An 8,511-nucleotide genomic window follows, 5' to 3' on the forward strand; every position below is an offset into this window, starting at 1 on the left:
TCAACAAACCATGTAGAAAAGCATGAACAAAGTCCCTGAATTTTGCAGAAAGAAAATCAGCAATGAGAAAAATTGCTGAAGGCAGTAACGGTGGAGGTGCATCAGAACCTAAGAAGAGATGCAGCAGGAAGCAAAAAGTAAACAGACGAACCCACCGACATATTGTCAGCAAGGGAACAAAGGGAGTAGTAACTGCAAGAATTGCTGATAGAATGAAGAAAATTAAATAAAACCTATGATGCCTTGCCTCACAGTGCTTTTATTTACAGGGTTGCGTCTGACAGGCTGGACGGGCTGGGGCCAGGGAAGCTCATGTCCTTTTGTGGGTGCACACATAAGTGCAGCTACAAAATTACCTACCCACTATTTTTGTCTTTTTTTCAGCTACAAGTTTGATCAGTAAATGAAAGAGTAAAACGTGTGAAAGCATTTAAGTTCACAGTGATTCTGGAGATTACTGCATCCTTGATTCATCCGGTTGCCATCAGTTTAGCACAAGTGCACCTTACGATTTCAAGGTGCTAGCAGCTTGCATCTGTAATGATGTTGGTGCCAAGTGCCCAGTGACCTAACTGGTCAGGCACTAGGACCGGCCCGAGTGAGGGATGAGGGCGGGCGGAAAGGGAGGAGCTGAGAGACTAAAGGGACAGTTAGCCGTTAGCCCAGGAGGAAGAAGCATGGGAAATAAAGGAGCTGTGACCTGCAACTCGTGTCTGCGTATATTTGTATGACGCTAGACACTACATATGGCGACGAGGGGACCTCGAACACACACGTGTGTGAAGACGGCTAACGAGGTGCACACCCAGCGGCGATCGACTAGCCCCAGAGCTCGCCCCACGTGTGGGGGTTGGAGCGTGTCACTGCGCCTGCCTACCGGGAGCATAGCTGCCAAGGTTTCAGATTGCTATGTGTGACGTTTTCATAATTTCAGAGTAATTATGAGTGACATTTCAATGACTACGAGTGACACTTTCTTGCAAGCAAAATCAAGCAATGAAGACTAGGGAAACAAATTTACAACAGAAAGGACAGCCATTTGAGCAATGAGAAACTCTAAGAAGACACTGTTCACCACTGAGTCAACTAGTACTGTGAAACAAGTTTATCCCTGGCATTTTGGAAGAATAACATGCCTCTTGAGTAAACTAACTGAAGTGCAGTGACCTAATACATAAATGTCAAAGTTTGAGACTGCTTATATGTGTCATAGCCATATATTCAGTCTTCTTACATGTGACATATAAATGTCTTATGTGTGGCACTTTTAGTGATGCATGTTAGAGAACAAAGGACTGAATAGAAATCAACAGTTAGGCCCATGTAGTAAGATAGTTTTCACACATTAGCCCATGTTGTGGTACAAAAACTGCCTCAAAAGCGCCCAATGCTTCTAAAGTGCCTACACAAGATCACTGACCTACTTTTTGCTAAGAGGGTCACCGGGCAGGTATATTTGGAATAGTAATAACCCATAAAATACATGTTTTGCGACCATGACTATAGTTTAATAAAGTTGGATGTTATGTTTAGTACACATGTTTGTTTTGGAAGAAAGAGGCCCCTACCTAATCGGATGAACCCTAGTAGGGATATTACAATTCTGGAAAAACAGCCTGTACACCGGGTTATGTGTATATTTCCTGAATTCTATCACACATTGTTGCTTGATAGATTGACTAACACCGTGATATGTGAACTTACAAAACTTCTTTTTAATTATCTTTTTTTCTCACAGATATTATATATTTTTCTTCTTTTTTTTACAGTTTGTACACTTTTTTTAGCAAAAACATTTCTATACACAAATATACATCTAATCACAGTAATTTCTGATACAAGTTCTGATACATATGTCAACAATTGATTTTCATCGCCCAATACAAAACCAAATCCAACGCGTTTCGGCGAGAGGCCTTCATCAGGAGTTCTGTATTTTCAATTGATGTTTAGAAACTATAATAGCAGAAAATATACAATTAATTTTTCTAGAAAACAAAACAATCTATCCAGAACAACATGTGACAGTTATTATATCTATGTTTAACTAACATTTTCGTTTATATGAATGATTAATGAACACCCTCTCCTGGTGCCGATAGCTCTCTACCCTAGAAATCTCCAAACGCCATCTATACAAAATTGTATATAACATTATCTACATATTTACATGCTACATTTACATATATGTACATTTTTATTTACATTTCATACAACATTCCCTTTGTAATCATTTATTCATCTTCAGTGCAGTTATCTTCTCTTACTGTATATTTAATATGAGTTTAAATGTCTGCAGATTGTCACCAGAATAGATGCCACTATTTATGGAAGCAAGTTTCATTAAGGTGAAATATAATGAGTCATACCTTAAGCGTCTGGCGAATATAAATACGCAGTATCTAATTGTTGGTAGAACCGAGATCCTGAATAGGGTTAAAATCTATTGAAAAAGAGATATGGATCTAACATAAGTAACCATAGGAACTTTCTATGTGGTTGCTAAAGTGATGATCTCTAAATTGGTCGAAAGTACCTGTTTGGTTTAATCTGACATGGGTTGTGTAGTTCAAGTCCACGTCACCTTCAATTTAATGTGGTATGCGATATATCCTTGACACTGGGTGCTGTCAGGTAGTGATAATTACTGCCAAAAACAGGATGACATACAAAGATCTTATTACTGTAAATTGTTATAAACCTGCACAATTCATTCAAGAGGTTAGTTGTAATAGCACATACTTGTGAGTTCAGTATACGTTTTCAAGGGCTAAGATGGACGGCTATGTATGATTCATTGGCGCAATGGTGAATTCTGCAACAAAAAGAAAAATGCACTTGTTGCAGAAACTAAATAATTTTACTGAAAGGCCAGCTTCCTAATATGCAAGTATCATATAACTATATGTACCTTAAAAAATCAGCATCTTGTAAATATCCCTTCTCAAAAATATAGAGGGGTTTCTGTTATTTTTTCTTTTGCTGATATGACACTCATCGATAGTAGTGATGAAGTCCTGTCTGTTAAGAAAGAGAAACAAAGGACGATGTGCCATGATGTCGAGGTTGTCTCTGCATATAATAAAAGTGCATTACATGATGCGCTCGAGTTCTAGTAGCGCTCTTGATAATTGCACCAAAGTCTATAAGAAACGAGACTACACTAGCCTCTGCTTACTGCCAAAAAAACGGAATGCAAATGGCAGAAATGCAGATACCCATAACCGATAGATCTAACTAGCGCTTTCCTTACTTACTTGAAACTTGATTGCTACGTGCTCCCGTCTTGCCCGTACCGCTGTAACTGAACAGGGTTGTTTGGAGGGAATTTAAACTAGTTTTCGCGCGCTATGGATCGTCACTGATTAACCCGTCTCGCCATATTCGGAACAGCGAGGCGGGGAATCAAGGATGATGATCCGTGATGTAGAGAAGTCGCCATCTTAGAGTGGTAATATAGATATCATTTTACCTAGTCTTAACTTACAGGTAAGGTAAAAAGGAGGATAATATAACCTATGTCAAGATAAAATAAACGTTTCAGCGTTAGATGAATACTTGCTGAGATTTGTGCGTATTGCCTACCAGACGGAAAAGCGATTAGATATTTTAAATAGGGTTTCCTAATATATGCTACGTAGAGTGGGAATCCCTGAATACACACAATTGCCTGTTTATAGAATGTATGATATCAAATCATATGACGCTGACGAAGGGCGCACTGAGTCCATAATGAGATCCCATATAGATAAAAAGGCTCTAACGTAGATACATAAAACGTGCCGCCATCTTAGTATAGTCATTAAGATAGTGTATAACCTATACAAATTACATATTTTTATTACTTCCAAATTAGAATGCATGGCTCAAACTGCAATCTGCAGACATTTAATTCAGAGCTTATGGATTTATTCCGTGACTCAACAGTATCTTAGAATCATCATGACTGGATTGAATATGTGCTTCGAACATTTTTACAGACATTACATAATTGAGTTTCTTATAACTATGCAGAAATTGTACACAGACGCACAAGTAGATCATATTGTACTATTTTTAACAGCAATTCAGCAGTATGTAGGTTAGTGCATCCTATAATAATGCTTGTTCCCATGGGATTTCAGCATTTAACCCATTAGTAGCTGTTCCAAGCAAAAAAATCCAATATACTTCTCGCATCTTGCGTATTTTCTCCAAATCTTGACCAATTTTCACTTGAATCCTTTCCAGAATATACCAAGACATACTATCTGAAGTATGATCATGTTCTATATAGTGACTGACCATGGGGGCGGTAAGTTTCCTCGTTCGTATCGCAGATCTATGTTCCGTCAGTCTAACATTAAGAGCTCTTCCTGTTTGGCCAACATAGCCCAATTGACAGGGACAAATTATAAGATAGATCACATTAGTGGTCCTGCAGTTGTTGAGGTCCTTAGGCTTTACTGATTGTTTATTAAATGTTATGTTGGGGCCTTGCAGTACAGTTTCACATGACTTACAGTTGCTACAACTATAAGTTCCTGTCACTGGTTGCATATTCAGGGATGATAGTTGTGTACACATTACAGTTTAAACAAATGGTTTGTTAAGCCGAAACAGTTAATCAATGACACTGCATGGTAATCTCAAAGTCACCAACAAAAATAACTTGAATCCCGGTGCCACTGTCATGAAAACAACATCTGATCTGCTAAACTGAACCATGTTAAGTATTTTTAAATGGGAATAATTAACATGGAAAAGTAAATTTGAGAGTTTCCTTTAAGAATACGTGCATTCGCCAGTTTCAAGAGAAAATTATCCAACGGTGGCACTGTGCTTAAGGTCAATGATAGAACATTTGTATTGGTATTAGTAGAACAGTGTAAAATGAACGTATAGGCCAGCATAGCGAAATTATGTTACATCAACCCGCTGGCCTGAGAAAAGTGTTGTGCGTGAATGTTGTCTGTGCCGTGCTATGTGCAAGTCTGTATGTGCCTGCAAGTATAGATGCGACTCCTGTGTGCGTGGAACTTTGTAGCATGTTGGAAGGCATGTTGAGCACAGATTTGCAACTTTATTACCAATAGCTTCTTATTCCGTGCCCCTCACTAACTCCAGAGCTAGGCACACTCTTACTTGACATGAATTTAGCTTCCGACAGCTCGACAGCAGCTGCATTGAGTGAGCTCAGGCGACGTCAGCTACCTTCTCCCCTCTCTCTGTGTTGACCAGCCCGGGCCGACGGACCGCATCATCCTGGCTTGGTCCAGGCCAGCGCAAATTCAGTCAGGTCTGTCCCTGTGCTCCGACCTGCAAACGAACCACTCCGGGCCCCACAGTCAGTCTGGGTGTTCTGAGTGACTCCTCCGCCTCCAGTGCAGCCCGGCTTGTGGTGAGCCTGGCTTTTTCGGTCGCTTTCAGACACTCCTGGGCCGCCGCCCCACCCTCCGCGGCCGCGCTCGCAGTCCTCCTGGTGGTGGCGGCTGGCCAGAGCTGACTGACTTTCGCCGGCTCAGCTGGCTCCAGGAGATCAAGGTGCTGCAGCCTGCAGTGTTTAGTGACTAGCGGGGTGCAGGAGGCCGCGGCCCGCCGCAATCGATTCATGCGGCCCCGGCAGGCGGCCATGGGGCATGAGAGAGACTATGAGCCTCCTGCACTCTCTCAGATTTCCCCGCTTCTGCTTACTTCCTGTTCCTCCGGATGTGACGGCACTCTACGGCCGCACATCCGGATTTAATCTCGGCCCCCTGGTGCCTTGGTCGGTGACTGACACCTCTGAGCTGCAGTAATCGAGGGCAGCCCGGCCCCCCGCAGTGATGCAGTTTAGGAACTCGAAGCAGGCGCACCTCTCTCGGAGCAGCAGAGAGAGGTGGCGCGCCTGGCAGCAGGTGGCAATTATGCGTGACAATGCATTTCAGTGCGGTGATGCGGATCACCGCACTGAAATCCGTGAGTGTCACACCTGTTGCGTGACGCTTGACAGGACTGGAGGAGTCCACCCCGGCGGCGAAAAAAAACAAGCTCGCCCAGCGTGTGGAGGCTTGAGCATTTATTTACAGTGCCCACAGAGAGCCCACCTCGGCGGCAAGAGTGCGTTTATTTACAGGGCCCACCGAGAGCCCACCTCGGCGGCAAAAGTGACCAAAACACGAAGAAGAAGCCAAGAAACTCCCCTACCTGAAAGAGTGACTCCGGCGGTGAATCGCGGCTGCAACTGACAAGCGGTGAGTGGAGAGTGGAAGCCCCGAGTGAATGAGTGGCTCCGGCCGAAGAAACGAGCAGAAACGACTGAAATCTCGCTGAAAACGAGATTCCCGGTGGCCATTTTGAAGTCAGGCAATATTGACCAATCCCCTGCGAGGGATCATCGATGGCCATTTTGAAGTCAGGCAGAGAGCCTGAAACAGCAAACAAGCACTGACAAGCAACAAACAAGCATTGGCAAGTAACAAACAAGCACTGGTGAGTGCAACAAAATAACAAACAAGCACTGGCGAGTGCAATAGAAGCAATAATAAAGCACTGGCAAGTGCAAGCCTGAAACAGCAAACAAGCACTGACAAGCAACAAACAAGCATTGGCAAGTAACAAACAAGCACTGGCGAGTGCAACAAAACAACAAACAAGCACTGGCGAGTGCAATAAAGACAATAAACAAACACTAGCAAGTACAACGAAAACAACAAACAAGCACAAGCAAATTCAAGACATAAATGAAGACAACGGTACATAACGACGAACAAGCGATAAGAAAACATAACAAGCACCAGACAGTGCAAATCTTGAATGCGACAAACACAAGCAAATGCAGGTCTGAAACACAACAAGCATGAGCAAAGGCAAGTACCACAGTAAACCTTTAACGCTACGCAAAGAGAAGAATTAAAATAAAGAAGGTGAGAAAATAAATGGTCCAGAATCATACCGAGATAGCTGCGGATCTTACCAACCTAAAAGGAAACAGTCCTGTGACCGTAGCAGATCAAAATCTTCCTCCCTCATGGCGGTGGGAAAAGCAACTCAACGATCCAATCCCTACATTGAAGTGCCACCCCCAGTGACACAGACTGACATTCAGAGTTTGGGTCCCAAATGGAACCGGTGGCTGGAATCACTGGACGACTTTCTTGACGCCACCGGTGAGCGAAGAGATGGAAAATGTCTGACATTACTGCTCCAGCTGGTGGGCCATGAGGACCGATGTTTAAATAGAACATTTTCTGAAAAGGACACAGAGACTTATGAAAGACTACAAGAGACGCTACGCGTCCATTTCAACGCAAAGGATGACGTGGATCATGAACGCATCGCTTTCAACACAGCACGGCAGGAACCAGGAGAATCATTGCCAAACTTCATCACCCGTCTGCAAAGTCTGGTACAACGCTGCCACTTCAACACATTTACAAATGAGGACGCAGTTCGACTCCGGGTAATCGAAGGCTGTTTAAGGTCTAGTACAAAGCACAAGATTCTTCGAGGGCATTGGTCGCTAAAGGAAATAATCAAGAAGGCCGAAGCTGGAGAGCGGGTCAAAGCAAGAGAACTATCAAAAGAACCGCACCTATGTGCAAGACACCAAGATACCAGGAAAGAGACATCTCTGAGGTCGGTGAATAAAGCCCAAGAAATAAAGAAAACCAGAAACGGAGAGGGTGAAGACAGATCAGAGATAAGACAATGGGAGAGACCAAGTAACATGAAGTACTCTGAGTCAACAACACAAAAGACCGGGATGATCCAGGAGTACGACAGCGTCAATAATTCAACCTCAAATTCAACGTGTAGTGCAAGTGATTATGAAGCAGATGAAGCATCAAGTGGGACAGATCGCACCAATGGACCAGATGACAGCCTGCCCAACAAATGTGCAAGAAAAGCAAATTATAGAAGACTGGACCAGGTACGCCAGCACTGGAAATCGGTACATGATCACACCCGTAACACAGATGTCAGTGCACAAAACAAGCGGGAAGGAGAAGCAAACCGGATAAGACGGACTGACCCACTCGGACACCGGGAAGAGGAAGACAAATGCATCCACTACATCCGAGACAATGAAGAAACTGAGAGGAGGCCATTATCATCACACGAGAGAGGTAGAGATAAAATACCAAGAGATCAAACACAAGAAATAAACATGTGGTCATCAAACAACCTCTCCAGTAAGACGACACCGAAGTCATTTCGAGAAAGGTACCCGGAGAAATATGCCAAAGAGAACTCCGACTCTAGGAGCAGCTCGTCACGGCCTACCTGTTTCAAAAATCATCTATTCAAGACACACTCAAGAGAACGGTATCAAAGGACATCGACGGGAAGACTCTTCTGATTCAGAAAGCACGTCTGTTCGATCCCTCGAGTCGACCGAGTCATGGTCCCGACGACGGCCATGGCGTCAACCACCTGAACACACCTCAGAACCAAAGGACATTAGTCACGTCAAGAGTAACGTATCTCACACCAATGTCCCTGAGTACTCAATCACTCCACAAGACAAGATGTCATGTCAATCGCAGGTAC

At 43.4% G+C, this 8,511-nt stretch overlaps 1 long non-coding RNA gene across 1 annotated transcript; it reads right to left on the bottom strand.

The window, feature by feature from the left end:
- Positions 1-535: 535 nt before the first annotated feature.
- On the bottom strand, positions 536-8,111 carry LOC147679583 (uncharacterized). The gene is made up of 3 exons (XR_015301001.1): positions 6,601-8,111; positions 5,988-6,525; positions 536-888 (listed from the first exon to the last, which is right to left on the bottom strand). It is a non-coding gene; the product is annotated as an uncharacterized LOC147679583 (long non-coding RNA).
- Positions 8,112-8,511: the final 400 nt, after the last annotated feature.

Source organism: Lissotriton vulgaris, chromosome 11 (assembly GCF_964263255.1).
Source record: "Lissotriton vulgaris chromosome 11, aLisVul1.2, whole genome shotgun sequence".
In the NCBI taxonomy this organism is placed as follows: domain Eukaryota; kingdom Metazoa; phylum Chordata; class Amphibia; order Caudata; family Salamandridae; genus Lissotriton; species Lissotriton vulgaris.